Source organism: Anomaloglossus baeobatrachus, chromosome 11 (genome assembly GCF_048569485.1).
Source record: "Anomaloglossus baeobatrachus isolate aAnoBae1 chromosome 11, aAnoBae1.hap1, whole genome shotgun sequence".
Classification (NCBI taxonomy): domain Eukaryota; kingdom Metazoa; phylum Chordata; class Amphibia; order Anura; family Aromobatidae; genus Anomaloglossus; species Anomaloglossus baeobatrachus.
The window spans coordinates 28,003,712-28,023,346 of NC_134363.1; the positions used below are offsets into that span (position 1 = coordinate 28,003,712).

Genomic DNA, 19,635 nt, shown 5'->3' on the forward strand with positions numbered 1-19,635 from the left:
TCCAGGAAGCTGAGATAGGAGGAGATTTTTGTTGGGGTCCTCACACTGTAAAGCTGTTATAGCTGCCCTAGTAATTGCCTGTAACAATTCAAATTTGAAAATTAAAGGGATGCTTGAGAACGTCTCCAATCCTGATGGTTGATGTATCAGGACTAATGGCAAACAACTTGTAGATGTTCCTCTTCTTCATCGGAGTCCCAGAAGCTGAGATAGAGGGAGAGTTTTGTTGGGGTCCTCACACTTTAGAGCTGTTATAGCTGTCCTAGTAATTGCCTGTAACAAGTCAAATTTTTTTAAAATTTAAAGGGATGCTTGAGAACGTCTCTGATCCAGATGGTCAACATATCATGACCAATGACAATCGCGTTGTAGATGTTCCTCTTCTTCATCGGAGTCTCGGAAGCTGAGATAGAGGGAGATTTATGTTGGGGTCCTCACACTGTAGAGCGGTTATAGCTGCCCTAGTAATTGCCTGCAACAAGTCAAATTTTTTTAAAATTTAAAGGGATGCTTTAGAACGTCTCCGATCCCGATGGTCAGTGTATCAGGACCAATGACAATCAAGTTGTAGATGTTCCTCTTCTTCATCGGAGTCCAGGAAGCTGAGATAGAAGGAGATTTATATTGGGGTCCTCCCACTGTAAAGCTGTTATAGCTGTCTTAGTAATTGCCTGTAACAATTCAAATTTTTTGTAAATTTAAAGGGATGTTTGAGAATGTCTCCGATCCTGATGGTCAATATATCAGGACCAATGGCAAACAACTTGTAGATGTTCCTCTTCTTCATCTGAGTCCAGGAAGCTGAGATAGGAGGAGATTTTTGTTGGGGTCCTCACACTGTAAAGCTGTTATAGCTGCCCTAGTAATTGCCTGTAGGAATTTAAATTTTTGGAAAATTTAAAGGGATGCTTGAGAACGTCTCCGATCTTTATGGTCAATGTATAAGGACCAATGACAATCAAATTGTAGATGATCCTCTTCTTATTTGGAGTCTTGGAAGCTGAGATAGAAGGAGATCTTTCTTGGGGTCCTCACACTGTAGAGCTGTCTGAGTAATTGCCTGTAACATGGTGGATCCTTTCTGTGACTAGGTAGAGTGTGGACAGATTTGGAGGCAGGTGGAGACCACGTTCCGTCCGAGGGCAGATGAGGACCCCAAATACAGGGGCAACTAAAGCAGCTCTGCCTGATACAGAAAATTAAAGGGCCCCATGCTTGAGCTCACTTGTCCACATGGCTCGTAGGATAAGTAGAGCCCTATGACAATATCAGGGGCCGTGTATTTCCATTAATCACATGTAGTCTCCAATGTCCGGAAATTCCAAAGCAGAAAAAGATAAATTCCACGGCTGATTGTGATCCGGTTACATCAGTTCTTCCCACTACAATGGGATCACATGAATCTCATGAATCACACACCAGTGATCTGGTGATCATACCCGGAGTAACCTCCCCGGACTCTACTCAGCTCACGCTTTTCTCTTCTTCCCTTTCACAGGATTGAAGATTCGACGTCCCCTGTATGCGGAGCCCCATCATCATCAATCACGTCAGGTAAATACATTCTCCCACCCTGCAGTTCCCACTCTCAGCACCAGAGGGCGTGAGATGCTTGTACTTTTAATTCTAAATCATGGCCCAAGGTCCCATCATGTTACATGCAGCAACGGCTGACAGTGAAATTATGGGATGTTGGATGGAGGAGGAGCTGGAGGCCCCCGGGAGTCAGGTCACAGGAGACCGCCCTGTATACACCGCGGTATATATATATACTGTATAATATGGATAGCATGAGCAACTTGTTTGGGTTTTATGTTTAATAAGAGGAAAGTCATTGTGTGCTCGGATTTCTCTGATGGATTGTCAGCTCCTGTGCGGAAATAAGAGATAGAAGAAGTCACTGGATTATATGTGCTAGAGACAAAACTGTATCTGTATCTATCTATCCCTCTATCTATCTATCTATCTATCTATCTATCTATCTATCCCTCTATCTATCCCTCTATCTATCCCTCTATCTATCTATCTATCTATCCCTCTATCTATCTATCTATCTATCTATCTATCCCTCTATCTATCTATCTATCCCTCTATCTATCTATCCCTCTATCTATCTATCCCTCTATCTATCTATCCCTCTATCTATCTATCTATCTATCTATCTATCTATCTATCTATCCCTCTATCTATCTATCCCTCTATCTATCCCTCTATCTATCTATCTATCTATCTATCTATCCCTCTATCTATCTATCTATCCCTCTATCTATCTATCCCTCTATCTATCTATCCCTCTATCTATCTATCCCTCTATCTATCTATCTATCTATCTATCTATCCCTCTATCTATCTATCTATCTATCCCTCTATCTATCTATCTATCTATCTATCCTTCTATCTATCTATCCCTCTATCTATCTATCTATCTATCTATCTATCCCTCTATCTATCCCTCTATCTATCCCTCTATCTATCTATCTATCTATCTATCCCTCTATCTATCTATCTATCTATCTATCTATCTATCTATCCCTCTATCTATCTATCTATCTATCTATCTATCCCTCTATCTATCTATCCCTCTATCTATCTATCTATCTATCTATCTATCCCTCTATCTATCTATCTATCCCTCTATCTATCTATCCCTCTATCTATCTATCTATCTATCTATCTATCCCTCTATCTATCCATCTATGTATTCCTCTATCTATCTATCTATCTATCTATCCCTCTATCTATCCCTCTATCTATCTATCTATCCCTCTATCTATCTATCCCTCTATCTATCTATCCCTCTATCTATCTATCTATCTATCTATCTATCTATCCCTCTATCTATCCCTCTATCTATCCCTCTATCTATCTATCTATCTATCTATCTATCTATCCCTCTATCTATCTATCTATCTATCCCTCTATCTATCTATCCATCCCTCTATCTATCCCTCTATCTATCTATCTATCTATCCCTCTATCTATCCCTCTATCTATCTATCTATATATCTATCTATCTATCTATCTATCTATCTATCTATCCCTCTATCTATCCCTCTATCTATCTATCTATCTATCTATCTATCTATCTATCCCTCTATCTATCTATCCATCTATCTATCTATCTATCTATCTATCTATCTATCTATCCCTCTATCTATCTATCTATCTATCTATCTATCTATCTATCTATCTATCCCTCTATGTATCTATCTATCTATCTATCTATCTATCTATCCCTCTATCTATCTATCCATCTATCTATCTATCTATCCCTCTATCTATCTATCTCTCTATCTATCTCTCTATCTATCTATCTATCAAATCAAATAAGCTTTATTGGCAGGACCAAATACAAATTAGTTTTGCCAAAGCAAGTGTACATTAGGGGCTGGGGCTGTGGGGATGGTGGGTGGGGACTGTAGGAAGGATGGATGGGGCACATCCAGGGTGGGGACTGTGGGGGCACTTCTAGGATGGGGGCTATGGAAGTCCATGGCTTATGATGGGGCATATCCAGGGTGGGGACTGTAGTAACGGTGGTTGGGGCATATCCAGGGTGGGGATTGGGGGGCCACATCTGGGATGGGGGGCTATGGAAGTCCATGGCTTATGATGGGGCATATCCAGGGTGGGGACTGTGGGGGCACTTCTAGGATGGGGGCTATGGAAGTCCATGGCTTATGATGGGGCATATCCAGGGTGGGGACTGTAGTAACGGTGGATGGGACATATCCAGGGTGGGGATTGGGGGGCCACATCTGGGATGGGGGGCTATGGAAGTCCATGGCTTATCATAGTTCTCTTTCTCGAAGTCTATGACATTCGCTCACATACTGCGCTGCTATCTCCACTGCGCTCTCTTCTTCCCCCAGCAGGATATATATTTTCTCTTCCTCCTTCATGGAGCTGAAATCCGGGAAGAGATGGGAGAGTCTCCTGAAGTGCGTGTCCCTCACTGCTGAGTACTTGGTGCAGTGTAGCAGGAGGTGGGTTTCATCCTCCAGGGCCTCCAGGTCACAGTGTTGGCACAGTCTGTCCTCCCTGGGCTTGTAGCTCTGCTTGTGTCGGCCGGATTCGATGGCTAGACTGTGGGCACTGAGTCTATATCGGCTCAGGGTCCTGCGGTCTCTGGGGTCCGGGATTTTCTCCAGATACGGGGCCAGTCTGTAGTCTCTCTGTAGTCTCTGGTACGTGGTCAGTTTCTGTGAGGTGTTGATGTCGGTCCTCCAGTCACTGACATACCTCTCCTGGCCCTCATCTACCATCTTCCTGATTCTGGTTCTTATCAGGCTGCTGTGATTGGTATCATAGTATCATAGTATCATAGTTTTTAAGGTTGAAGGGAGACTCTAAGTCCATCTAGTTCAACCCGTAGCCTAACATGTTGATCCAGAGGAAGGCAAAAAAAACCCAATGTGGCAAACAAGTTCCAATGGGGAAAAATTTCCTTCCTGACTCCACATCCGGCAATCAGACTAGTTCCCTGGATCAATACCCTGTCATAAAATCTAATATACATAACTGGTAATATTACATTTTTCAAGAAAGGCGTCCAGGCTCTGCTTAAATGTTAGTAGTGAATCACTCATTACAACATCATGCGGCAGAGAGTTCCATAGTCTCACTGCTCGTACAGTAAAGAATCCTCGTCTGTGATTATGATTAAACCTTCTTTCCTCAAGACGTAGCGGATGCCCCCGTGTTCCAGTCGCAGGCCTAGGTGTAAAGAGATCTTTGGAAAGGTCTCTGTACTGTCCCCTCATATATTTATACATTGTGATTAGATCCCCCCTAAGCCTTCGTTTTTCCAAACTAAATAACCCCAAGTTTAATAACCTGTCTTGGTATTGCAGCCCACCCATTCCTCTAATAATCTTGGTCGCTCTTCTCTGCACCCTCTCCAGTTCAGCTATATCCTTCTTATATATCGGTGACCAGAATTGTACACAGTATTCTAAGTGCGGCCGCACTAGTGACTTGTACAGAGGTAGAACTATATTTTTTTCATGAACACTTATACCTCTTTTAATACATCCCATTATTTTATTAGCCCTGGCAGCAGCTGCCTGACACTGTCCACTAAAGTGAAGTTTACCATCCACCCATACACCCAAGTCTTTTTCTGTGTCTGTTTTACCCAGTGCTTGTTTTGTCCAGTTGGGTTTGGGAGGGCTGTGCCCGGGGTCCTGGTTCATCTGGCCCACGTATATATATCAGAGCTTTGTGGTGATGGGAGTTTGGATTGCTCCTCTGTAGGTGAGCCTGAAATGATAGTGACCTCTTCAGAGCTGCTAGGTGTAGAGGGAATCTGCCCAGCTCAGCTCGACAGGCGCTGTTGGAGGTGCTTCGATGGACCTGGAGAAGGTGCTTACAGAATTCCAGGTGGAATATTTCTGTTGGGCTGGAATCCCACCTTGACCAATCTGGGTAAGTGTGAGGGCCCCAGACTTCACTGCCGTACAGGAATCTATCTATCTATCCCTCTATCTATCTATCTATCTATCCCTCTATCTATCTATCTATCTATCCCTCTATCCCTCTATCTATCTATCTATCTATCTATCTATCTATCTATCCCTCTATCTATCTATCTATCTATCTATCTATCTATCCCTCTATCCCTCTATCTATCTATCTATCTATCCCTCTATCTATCTATCTATCCCTCTATCTATCTATCCCTCTATCTATCTATCTATCCCTCTATCTATCTATCTATCCCTCTATCTATCTATCTATCTATCTATCTATCTATCTATCTATCTATCTATCCCTCTATCTATCTATCTATCTATCTATCTATCTATCTATCTATCTATCCCTCTATCTATCTATCTATCTATCTATCCCTCTATCTATCTATCTATCCCTCTATCTATCTATCTATCCCTCTATCTATCTATCTATCTATCTATCCCTCTATTTATCCCTCTATCTATCTATCTATCTATCCCTCTATCTATCTATCTATCTATCTATCTATCTATCTATCCCTCTATCTATCTATCTATCTATCTATCTATCTATCTATCTATCTATCTATCTATCTATCCCTCTATCTATCTATCTATCTATCCCTCTATCTATCTATCTATCTATCTATCCCTCTATCTATCTATCCCTCTATCTATCTATCTATCTATCCCTCTATCTGTCTATCCCTCTATCTATCTATCCCTCTATCTATCTATCTATCCCTCTATCTATCTATCCCTCTATCTATCTATCTATCTATCTATCTATCCCTCTATCTATCTATCTATCTATCCCTCTATCTATCTATCCCTCTATCTATCTATCCTCTATCTATCTATCTATCTATCTATCTATCTATCTATCCCTCTATCTATCTATCCCTCTATCTATCTATCCCTCTATCTATCTATCTATCTATCTATCTATCCCTCTATCTATCTATCTATCCCTCTATCTATCTATCTATCCCTCTATCTATCTATCTATCTATCCCTCTATCTGTCGCTCTATATCCATCTATCTATCCCTCCCTCCATCCATCCATTCATCCATCCCTTTATCTATCTATCTATCCCTCTATCTATCCCTCTATCTATCTATCTCTCTATCTATCTATCCCTCTATATCTATCCCTCCATCTATCTATCTATCTATCCCTCTATATCTATATATATCTATCTCTCCATCCATAAATCCCTCCATTCATCCCTCTATCCATCCATTCATCCATCCCTCCCTCCATCCATCCATCTATCCATCTATCTATCCCTCTTTCTATCCATCCATCTATCCCTCTATCTATCTATCTATCCTCTATATATCTATCTATCCCTCTATCTATCTATCCTCTATCTATCCTCTATCTATCTATCCCTCTATTTATCTATCCTCTATCTATCTATCTATCTATCCCTCTATCTATCTATCTATCTATCCCTCTATCTATCTATCTATCCTCTATCTATCTATCCCTCTATCTATCTATCTATCCCTCTATCTATCTATCTATCTATCTATCCTCTATCTATCTATCCTCTATCTATCTATCCCTCTATTTATCCTTGTCATGGGCACATTCTCTTGGCTGGCTGTGAGCTCCCTCTACTGGTGACAAATATCATCATTTCTATCATTTTACTTTTCATGCGGCTGATTTCCGATCTGGAGCTTTTTCCTTATGAGGCTATGTTCACACACTGCGTTTTTTACCTGCGTTTTGGGTCCGTTTTTGCTGCAGAAATTTCTTGAGAAATTCTTGTAACCTTTCTGCAGACATTCCCCAGCAAAACCTATGGCAAAAAAAATTAGCTGTGCGCACACTGCGTTTTTTTCTTAGGAAAATTCTTTCAGTAGATTTTCTTAAGAAAAAGAATGAGCAGTCACTTCTTTTCTGCAGCTAATTGCGTTATTTGCCATAGATAATTGGCACAATAACGCAGGGAGCAACCAGCGGTAAAAACGCACCAAAAACGCACCAAAAACGCACCGAAAACGCGGCAAAAACGCAGGTGCACTAATCCTTCACTCTTAAGAAAAATCATTTTTCTAGTGTGAACATAGCCTTATACTGTAGAACGCTGCGGAGGATTTGGATAGATAGTGAGGGAACGTGGTGATGTCATCGTGCAGCCTGATGACATCACAGAAATGCTTTGCACAAATCAATCAGCCGACTGATAACCTCAGAAGAATAGTCTATGGAGTTTGTTGAGGGATTCAGATTTTTTTTTCTTTTTTTCTCATATAGAAACCTCTTTAGTAAACTCTATTTGGAGGATTTTTTCCTTTTCCTGAAGAGTTTTTTTTAAATTATTTTTGAAACTTTTTTCAGCCTTCTGATTGGACGATGCTCAGTTTGGCGAAGTCTCCTTCAATATCCTCGCGTACAGTCTTTTCAGAGGGAAAAACTGGGCGGAAATTCAAAGTTTTTGACATCCGTCCGCGGCTATTAGCCAATTAAATCCCGCTGTCAATCTCTCGCCGTTGGGGGCGCACCATTCCCCGCCACCATGACGTGACCGCCGATGGGTTTGCCATGACAGCCGGGGGTCAGTTGATGACTCTTGTGTCTGTTATGACGATCCTAATGTGAACGCCGGCTGTGAGCGACATTTATAGGAGATGATGATTTCTCCTATACATAGTAGTGCTGATGCACTGCAATGTATAGCACAAGCAATCGGACGATCACAGTAATAGAAAATGAAAATAAATCTATACATGTTTGGTATCTACGAGCTCGTACCGACCTGGGGAATCATAATGCAGGGTCAATTTCACCATATAGTGAACACGGTAACAAAAAACTCAGAATGTCATTGCACTTATTGTCCCCTAGTTGTCTTTTGACCTCCTCTCTGTCTAGGGTTTGTAAGAGCGGGGGCCACTCATCTCCACCATCTTTTATTTTTCACATGAGGCTTTGGGACCCAGATTTTTGGGATCAGGGGGATTCTCATGACTACAGGGAGAATATCGTTTGTAGGAAAATCCATATACCATAAATACAGTCAGGATAATCATAACCCTCTGTTCCCCGTGCACATGCACGATCTGCTCAGCTGACTGTCCATGTGTTGAAAAAGAGGAATAATTGCTGCCAAAGACCTCTGACATCTTAGTTTATCCCCCCACTGAGAAAATAATGATTGGGCATGTTAATATACAACATGCCCAATCCCCTTTTTCTCTGAACAATCTCTCCTTATTTTTTTTCAGGCAGATTCACGCTCGGCTTGGCTGAGCATGCATGTGCTCTGCACAGCTGTACAACTGCCAGACAACTTTTCCATGTCTTCCCTGGGGAAAAAAAGGATTGGGCATGTTGAAATATAACATGCGCTATCCTTCTTACCCCCATTTGCTTATTCAGATGCACGCTCTGTTTGGTTGAGAGTGCATGTGTTCTGAAAACAAAAAGGGGCACCTCTGGCAGCAGCTTATGTTTCCTGGGAACAAAAGGATTGGGCATGTTGAATACAACATGCCCTATCCTTCTTTCCCTCAAAATCTGCATATGAGAAGCCGTAAGACAGCCCTATATATCTTATAGGGTCATTTTCTCTCCACTTGCTTATACAGATGCATGCTCTGTTTGGGTGAGAGTGCATGTGTTCTGCAAAGAAAAATGGGGCACCTCTAGGTTATCTTTTTTAGGAACAAAAGGATTGGGCATATTGAAATATAACATGCGCTATCCTTCTTTCCCTCAAAATATGTGTATGAGAAGACTTAAGACACCCCCATACATCTTATAGGGTCATTCTTTCTCCATTTGCTTATACAGATGCATGCTCTAGGAACAAAATGATTGGGCATATTGAAATACAACATGCCCTTTCTTCCTTTCCCTTAAAATCTGCATATAAGAAGCCTTATGACATCCCCATATATCTTATATAGCTGCAGGTACATCTTATAGGGTCATTCTCTCCATTTGCTTATACAGATGCATGCTCTGTTTGGCTCAGAGTGCATGTGTTCTGAGAAGGAAAAAGGGCACCTCTGGCAGCATATTATCTTCTCTGGGAACAAAACGATTGGACATATTGAAATATAACATGCGCTATCCTTCTTTCCCTCAAAATATGTGTATGAGAAGACTTAAGACACCCCCATACATCTTATTAGGTCGTTCTTTCTCCACTTGCTTATACAGATGCATGCTCTGTTTGGTTGAGAGTGCATGAGTTCTGAAAAGAAAAAGGGCCACCTCTGGCAGCGGAATATCTTCTTTGTGACAAAATGATTGGGCATATTGAAATACAACATGCACTATCTTTCTTTCCCTTAAATTCTGCATATACAGATGCACGCACTGGTTGGCTGAGAGTGCATGTGTTCTGAAAACAAAAAGGGGGACCTCTGGCAGCAGCTTATGTTCCTGGGAAGAAAAGGGTTGGGCATATTGAAATACAACATGCCCTATCCTCTTTCCCTCAAAATCTGCATATGAGAAGACTTAAGACACCCCCATACATCTTAGAAGGTTATTCTCTCCATTTGCTTATACAGATGCATGCTCTGTTTGGTTGAGAGTGCATGTGTTCAGAAAAGAAAAAAGGGCACCTCTGGCAGCAGCTTATCTTCCCTGGGAACAAAATGATTGGGCATATTGAAATACAACATGCGCTATCCTTCTTTCCCTAAAAATATGCATATGAGAAGACTTAAGACATTTCTATACATCTTATAGGGTCATTCTCTCCATTCGCTTATAAAGATGCACGCTCTGCTTGACCGAGAGTGCATGTGTTCTGAGAAGGAAAAAGGGGCACCTCTGGCAGCGGCTTATATTCCCTGGGAAAAAAAAGGATTGGGCATATTGAAATACAACATGCGCTATCCTTTTTTCCCCTCAAAATCTGCATATGAGAAGACTTAAGACACCCCCAAACATCTTATAGGGTCATTTGCTCATACAGATGCACGCTCTGCTTGGCTGAGAGTGCATGTGTTCTGAGAAGGAAAAAGAGGCTCCTCTTTTCTTTGGGAACAGAAGGATTGGGCATGTTAAAATACAACATGCCCTATCCTTCTTTTTCCCAATATCTGCCATTGGTGAGAATCAGGACTAGACAACCCCCATATATTTTATATGGTCGCCAGATGAAGAATCCCACCCAAAAATATCGCTAGGGCCTAATATCATCCAGGAAATTTCAGTCCTTTGTGTCGTCCGCTTGCGTGAAATTTGGTGTTGTTTTTTGGGGGGAGTTGATCTAAAAGATGATGGAATTCCAAAGGCGACAACAGGATCCTGTTCTGTCCTGTATGAGGTTTTTAGGACCCCTTTAGTGAGGATTATATATTATTTGGGGTCTATATGTGTGTGACAACCCCCAGGGCACAAAAACGGTGGTCTTTAGTGGTTGTCACCCACGTATGTGGGGTCGGATGGGTTAGGGGACCTGGCTGGAGGGAGGGTTTTTTTCCCCCTAAATTTTCCGGAACGGTCTGGGTTAATAGTCGTCATCGGCAGTGAAGAGAATCACAAGGCATTTTTTTGTCATTTTTTTCTTTCGAGATGCTCCGTTGGCATCCCGGTAAACATCCAGCCGCTGCGGTGTCTCGGGGGCAGCGAGCGCGACCGGGCGAGCTCAGGCTCGAAGGTGTTAAACACAGCTTGAGTTAGTGAGCGCCGGGAGAGGTGCCAGGGTTCAGCGTTGCCAGGGAGCTGGCTCCCCTGGCAGTCTGACACGCCAGCCGGTGGCATGCGGAGGGGGAGGGAGGTGAGAAAGAAAACGAGACGGAGAGCGAGGAAAACCAAGAGGAAGAGCCCCTGTAATTACGGCACCGGGTGACACTCGCCGCCATTGTTACCCTACATCCTTTTTGGGGGCATTTTTCTCGGAATCAACTTCCGTAGACTTAAGGAAGAAGTTTTCGTTCCCGGGCGAGACGCGAGGTCGGGCTCGGCGCAAAAAGACAAGGGATCGGCAGCCATTGTCATGACACCGTAACGATGGCGCGAAGGTATTTTTTTCCCTATTCTCCTTTAGTAGAACCCGCATTTGTTTGACGTGTAAATTGAAAAATTGCAGGTGATGAGAAACAGCAAAGAATAGATGGTCGTAATAAGGGTCAGACCACCCGCGGGACCTGGCTCCTGGTAAACACCCAAACGACAAGGACAAATGCAGGGCAGAAAAAAAGGGGGGTCCGGGCTGACCGGAGAGCAAAGCCGCGTCCGCACCCCGGAGCGAAAAGTCACAGCCAGGTTTAATAATCCTTTGTTAAAATAAAATAAAAAATTGCCGGGTACGGTCCTTGCCTTTATCCGATATCACAGACCTTCTGTGTCTGACGATCTGTGACGGGCAATCAGTACCGGATGATCTGTATTGGAGTTTCTGGACCGAACGATCTGCACCAGACAATGTGTGCCGAGCGATCTGCGCTGGACAATTTGCACTGAACGATCTGTACCGGACAATATGTACTGGATGATTAGTACCAGACAGTCTGTGCCGGACAATCTGTACCGGACGAGACCAAACGATATGTATTGGATAATCTGTGCAGGACGATATGTACTGTAAGATCTGTGCTGGACGATTTGTGCCGGACGATCTGTACCGGAGTCCTGTAATGGACGATCTGTGCCGGACGATCTGTAATGGACGATCTGTGCCGGACGATCTGTAATGGACGATCTGTGCCGGACGATCTGTATTGGACGATTTGTGCCGGACGATCTGTACCGGAGACCTGTAATGGACGATCTGTACTGGACGATCTGTAATGGACGATCTGTGCCGGACGATCTGTAATGGACGATTTGTGCCGGACGATCTGTAATGGACGATCTGTGCCGGACGATCTGTAATGGACGATCTGTGCCGGACGATCTGTATTGGACTATTTGTGCCGGACGATCTGTACCGGAGACCTGTAATGGACGATCTGTACTGGACGATCTGTATTGGACGTTCTGTACCGGATGATCTGTACCGAACAATCTGTGCTGCACATTCTGTACCGAACGATCTGTAATGGACTATCTGTGCCGGACGATCTGTAATGGACATTCTGTACCGGATGATCTGTAATGGACTATCTGTGCCGGACGATCTGTAATGGACATTCTGTACCGGATGATCTGTAATGGACGTTCTGTGCCGGACGATCTGTAATGGACGATGTGTACCGGACGATCTGTGTCGGATAATCTGCAATGGACAATCTGTACCGGATGATCTGTACCGAACAATCTGTGCTGGACATTCTGAACCGGACGATCTGTAATGGACGTTGTGTACCGGACAATCTGTGTCGGATGATCTGTAATGGACGATCTGTACCGGACATTCTGTACTGGACGATCTGTAAGGGTGGCGTTACACAGTACAATTTATCGTGCAATCGCATCAGCGATCGCACCGGTCCCCGTTGTTTGTGCGTTACGGGCAATTTATTGCCCGTGTCGCACAAAGTCGTTAAACCCCTCGTCACACGTACTTACCTCCCTAACGACGTCGCTATGGGCGGCGAACATCCTCTTCCTGAAGGGGGAGGGACGTTCGTCGTCACAGCGACGTCACACAGCGGCCGCCCAATAGAAGCTGAGGGGCGGAGATGAGCGGGATGTAACATCCCGCCCACCTCCTTCCTTCCTCATTGTCGGCGGGATGCAGGTAAGTTGTTGTTCGTCGTTCCCGGAGTGTCACACGGAGCGATGTGTGCTGCCACGGGAACGACGAACAACCGGCGCGCAGAATGAGGAACGACATTATGGAAATGAACGATGTGTCAACGAGCAACGATAAGGTGAGTATTTTTGCTCGTTCACAGTCGTTCGGAGGTGTCACACGGTGCGACATCTCTAACGATGCCGGATGTGCGTCGAATTCCGTGACCCCGGCGATATATCCCACGATATATCGTACCGTGTGACGCCGCCCTAATGGACAATCTGTACTGAACAATGTGTGCTGGACATTCTGTACCAAACGATCTGTGCCGGACGATCTGTAATGGACGTTCTGTGCCGGACAATCTGTGCCAGACAAACTGTGGGCTGGGCGATCTGTATCAGATAATCTGTGGGCCAGACGATCTGTATTGGATAATCTGTGGGCTGGACGATCTGCATCGGACGATCTGTACTGGACGATCTGTAATGGACGATCTGTATTGGATGATCTGTAGCTGTACGATCTGTACCGAACAATCTGTGCTGAACGATCTGCATCGGACAATCTGTAATGGACGATCTGTACCGGAGATTCTGTAACGAATGATCTATAATGGATGATCTGTACTGGACGATGTACTGGGCCGGACAATCTCGTTCGGACGATCTGTAATGAACGATCTGTACCGGACAGTCTTTAATGGACGATCTATGATGGACGATCTGTGCTGGACGATCTGCATCCGACAAACTGTAATGGACATTCTATACCGGACAATCTATAATGGATGATCTGTGCCGGACGATCTATAATGGATGATCTGTGGGCCGAAGGATCTATAATGGATGATCTGTGCAGGACGATCTGTGGGCCGGACGATCTATAATGGATGATTTGTGCCGGACGATCTATAATGGATGATCTGTGGGTCGGACGATCTATAATGGATGATCTGTGCCGGACGATCTGTGGGCCGGACGATCTATAATGGATGATCTGTGGGCCGGACAATCTATAATTAATGATCTGTGGGCCAGATGATCTATAATGGATGATCTGTGGGCCGGACGATCTATAATGGATGATCTGTGGGCCGGACGATCTATAATGGATGATCTGTGGGCCAGACGATCTATAATGGATGATCTGTGGGCCAGACGATCTATAATGGATGATCTGTGGGCCGGACGATGTGTTTTGGACATTCTGTACCGGACGATCTATAATGGATGATCTGTGCCGGACGATCTGTGGGCCGGACGATCTATAATAGATGATCTGTGCCGGACGATATGTGAGCCGGACGATCTATAATGGATGATCTGTACTGGACGATCTGTACTGGACCATCTGTGGGCCGGACAATCTCGTTCGGACGATCTGTAATGAACGATCTGTACCGGACAGTCTTTGATGGACGATCTGTGCTGGACGATCTGCATCCGACAAACTGTAATGGACATTCTATACCGGACAATCTATAATGGATGATCTGTGCCGGACGATCTATAATGGATGATCTGTGGGCCGAAGGATCTATAATGGATGATCTGTGCAGGACGATCTGTGGGCCGGACAATCTATAATGGATGATCTGTGTCGAACAATATGTGGGCCGGACGATCTATAATGGATGATCTGTGCCGGACGATCTGTGGGCCGGATGATCTATAATGGATGATCTGTGTCGGACAATATGTGGGCCGGACGATCTATAATGGATGATCTGTGCCGGCCGATCTATAATGGATGATCTGTGGGCCGGACGATCTATAATGGATGATCTGTGCTGGACGATATGTGGGCCGGACGATCTATAATAGATGATCTGGGCCGGACGATCTATAATGGATGATCTGTGGGCCGGACGATCTGTTTTGGACATTCTGTACCGGCCGGAAGGGTCAGGACAATATTGTGATACCACTTTAACATCTGTTCTGCAACAGAGCAAAAAAAAAAAAGAAACACAAAAACTTGTGAAATCTGGAGCCGCTGAAGAGATGAGATCATTAGTTCTCTCCGGTGGGGAGGGGGGAACAAGGAGCGGTCATCCAGGGCCGGACGTCTGGAGGTGAAAGGCCAACACTTACCCCAAAGTGGACCCTTATACAAGCGCCTGGTCACTGAGGGGGGGAAATTGTGCTCAGGGACTACAACTCCCAGAATAACCACTGACACAATGGTCTGCCTGTTATTATCATCAATAACCCCCCCAAATATATCTATCCTCTATATATCAAAAATATTACAGTAGGGGAGCAAAGGTTTATAGAGATTGATCTAGAGAGTCCAATATAGTGTGATAGATAGATAGATAGATAGATAGATAGATACAGGGGCCCAAAGAGGTCAGGGGGCCCTTTTCTACCCCTCAAGCAGGTGGAATTTTGCATTATGATGGACTACAAAGAGCCCATATACTGTTCTTGCACAGGAGTGACACGCCCAAGGGGTCGGGGGTTACTCGTCACCGAACCGTGGTTCTTCTCCTGGGTCGCCGTAGTGGCCTTGCCCGGTTCCATGACCGCGGCGGGTGTCAATAAAAGGCTGGGGATGGGGACAATGGGGCTAGTTGTTCATGACACCACCTGTTCGTTACGTCTCTGCTGGGGCGGATGACAACGCAGCTCGGATGGTTCAGCTCTCCACAGGCAGAGCTAGGCCCCAGAGAGGATGGTGGTAGTAGTCCCTTAGACGCTGATAGCGCTGTGGTGCGGGCGCCGCCAGTAACGCCAGCCATTGGAAAGTGCCGATCCCCACTGTGATGGGCTCCAGACGATCCCGGATACTTCGGGGTCGTGACCGTCGGTCCCCTCTGTTAGTCTACTTTCTCCACCTCAGCTCCTGGACCATGGAACGGATCACGAGAGCCTGCTGCACTCCCCGTGAACCCTGGGATTCCCCTTCTTTCCTCAGAACACGGGTCAAGCCTCTAGCTCCAGACCACGGGCCCCGAACTGTTCGTTATCTGCTGCTCCTCCAAAGTGCGACCTCCCACGGACACTGTCCCTTGTAGACTGCCCATTGTGTGTCAGATGGCTCCTGACTTCCCTTGTGGGTGCCCCGCCTCCCCGGTTCCTGACTAGTGGGCATGAGGTCCCATACCTCGTGATAGCCACCCCAGCTCCTACCCTAGCCCAGTCCCAGTGACAGAACCCTCGTGTTATTTGTTGGTTGTGGCTGTTACCGGGGATGACCTCCTCCACATCCAAGATGAATACTGCACCTTAAGTGAGGTGCAGTACCCTATGGCGCCTGAAGCTGCAAGGGTGCCACAGGAGCCTCTTCTGTATGTGTCCACCAGTGGCTAGACGGTGGGATAGATAGACAGATAGATAGATAGATAGAGGGATAGATAGATAGATAGAAGGATAGATAGATAGATAGAGGGATAGATGGATAGATAGAGGGATAGATAGATAGATAGATAGATAGAGGGATAGATAGAGGGATAGATAGATAGATAGATAGATAGATAGATAGATAGATAGATAGATAGATAGATAGATAGATAGATAGAGGGACAGATAGATAGATAGATAGATAGATAGAGGGATAGATAGATAGAGGGATAGATAGATAGGTAGATAGATAGATAGATACCGGTAGATAGATAGATAGATAGATACCGGTAGATAGATAGATACCGGTAGATAGATGGATGGATGGATAGATAGAGGGATAGATAGATAGAGGGATAGATAGATAGATAGATAGATAGATAGATTCCGGTAGATAGATGGATGGATGGATAGATAGATAGATAGAGGGATGGATATCTATTTATCTAATGTCTGTTTAGCTTCTCTGTATATCTTTATATTATATGGTATCTATCTATCTATCCCTCTATCTATCCATCCCTCTATCTATCTATCTATCTATCTGTCCCTCTATCTATCTATCCCTCTATCTATCTATCTATCTATCTATCTATCTATCTATCTATCTATCTATCTGTCCCTCTATCTATCTATCTATCTATCTATCTATCTATCTATCCCTCTATCTATCTATCTATCCCTCTATCTATCTATCTATCTATCTATCTATCCCTCTATCTATCTATCTATCTATCTATCTATCCCTCTATCTATCTATCTATCTATCTATCTATCTATCCCTCTATCTATCTATCTATCTATCTATCTATCTATCTATCCCTCTATCTATCTATCTATCTATCTATCTATCTATCTATCTATCCCTCTATCTATCTATCCCTCTATCTATCTATCCCTCTATCTATCTATCTATCTATCCCTCTATCTATCTATCTATCTATCTATCCCTCTATCTATCTATCTATCTATCTATCTATCTATCTATCTATCCCTCTATCTATCTATCCCTCTATCTATCTATCCCTCTATCTATCTATCTATCTATCTATCTATCTATCCATCTATCTATCTATCCCTCTATCTATCTATCCCTCTATCTATCTATCTATCTATCTATCTATCTATCTATCCCTCTATCTATCTATCTATCTATCTATCCATCTATCTATCTATCCCTCTATCTATCTATCTATCTATCCCTCTATCTATCTATCTATCTATCCCTCTATCCCTCTATCTATCTATCTATCTATCCCTCTATCTATCTATCTATCTATCTATCTATCTATCCCTCTGCTCCTTCTCCCGTTGGTTGGCCGGGGGAGGGGGGGGGGGGGTAGTTATGACATAATGGCACTTGCTGTGGAGAGTAATTTATAGAAATGTCTGACAACCCCTACCTATATATATACTGTAGTGTGTAATACAGAGTTGATCTGTAGCGGGTGATGGGGAGAGGGGCAGACATTCTGGGCACGGCGGAGGGTGGGGGGATAAATACTCCGGGTGGCAATCACAGCAGACTCAATAACTCAGCTAGGACCAGCGGTGTGTGACCGAGGACGAGATTGCCAACTAATCCCTACAACACCGAGTCATAGTCATACCGAGTTAACCCCTACCGCGCCAGGCTGCCCAACCGGGGGAGCGTTACTTTAGTTTTTTAGGGTGGGCATACGGGCAACCACGGTAGATATGTCGGAAAATGAGAATAATATAGCGGGCGGTGGGTTTGACGGAGGCACTGCGGATAGCCGCGTCCCTGTGGCATCATGGCGGGTGCCAGCCTGGTATCCTGGCATCAGACGCAGTGCTGCGTGTTATGAATTAATGAGAGGATGGGGCGAGGGGGGGGAAGGGAGAGGAAGACGAGGAGAGACGAGCAATGGCAAGGTGGGGGGTAGACGAAAGGCGAAAAAGGAGGAAAAAAGCGAAATATAATATTAAAGGAAACGGTCGCAAATTGGCAATAACGGGCAAATCGGGCAGCAAAAGGGGAAAAAAAAACAAAACAATAGGAAATTTAGAAAGATAATGTCAGAAAAAGCGAAGGTAGAGAATAAGGGAAAGACGTGCGAGACACAAAGGTGTGATCTTCTGAAGCAGGAGAGGTGCGAGGAACAAGAAGCAGGCAGACCATGTCTCCGGAGGGGGGAGCGAGGGAAGGAGGGAGAGACAAAGGAGGAGAGAGATCTGGGCATGTGCCCAATATATAGACGAGCGGCGGATCCAGCTCCCATAGCAACAGGGATCAGAAGTAACGTTAAGAGCTTTCAGTCACTTCTGCCACCTCCTGCCCTCGCCGCACGGAGGAATCGCATTCGGCTCCGCGCGTTATGGATGATGTGCTCGTCCTCACTTGCCTCTTCCTTCCTTGTTGGAGAAGAAAAAAAGATCGTCCTTGAAAACTTTTTTTTTTTCCAAAAACTTCATTGATCTATGATCGGGCGAGCTCCCCTACCATGTAGATTATGACAAATTTTGCACCGTTCCGCTTTTTCCCGCACATTCAACTTTGATGTGGTCATTAATGATCAGCGATCGTGCTCATCATCGCTGGTTACTGGTTTCCCGAATTCAACTTTGATGTCGTCATTAATGATGAGCAATCTTGCTCGCCACCTCTCGTTATTGTTTTAACTTTGATGTGGTCATTAACGATGACCGATCACGCTCGCTACCTGCTTATTATTGTTTCAACTTTGGTGTGGTCATTAATGAGGAGCGATTGTGCTCCCACCTCCTTGTTACTGTTTTCCAACATTCAACTTTGATGTGGTCATTAGTGATGAGCGATCATGCTCGCCACCTGCTCGTTACTGTTTTCCTGCACATTCAACTTTGATGTGGTCATTAACAGTGAGCGATCATGTTCGCCACCTGCTCATTACTGTTTTCCCAAATTCAACTTTGATACTGCTCGTTACCGTTTTCTTGCACATTCAACTTTGATATGGTCATTAAAGATGAGTAATTGAGTGATCGTACTCACCACTTCTCGAACTTTGATGTGGTCATTAATGATAAGCATTCGTGCTTGCCCCCGCCTGCTACTGTTTTCCTGCACCTTCAACTTTGATGTGGTCACTAATGATGAGTATTTGACTGATCATACTCACCACTTCTTGAACTTTGATGTGCTCATTAGTGATGAGCGATCATGCTCGCCACCTGCT

General features: G+C 44.4%; 1 long non-coding RNA gene across 1 annotated transcript in view; it reads left to right on the forward strand.

Annotated features, from left to right (window-relative positions):
• The first annotated feature begins 1,489 nt into the window (after positions 1 to 1,489).
• Positions 1,490 to 19,635, forward strand: part of LOC142255677 (uncharacterized) — a 29,711-nt gene continuing 11,565 nt past the window's right edge. The window contains exon 1 of the long non-coding RNA XR_012727453.1: positions 1,490 to 1,554. This is a non-coding gene — a long non-coding RNA (uncharacterized LOC142255677). The remainder of the gene's footprint in view (positions 1,555 to 19,635) is intronic.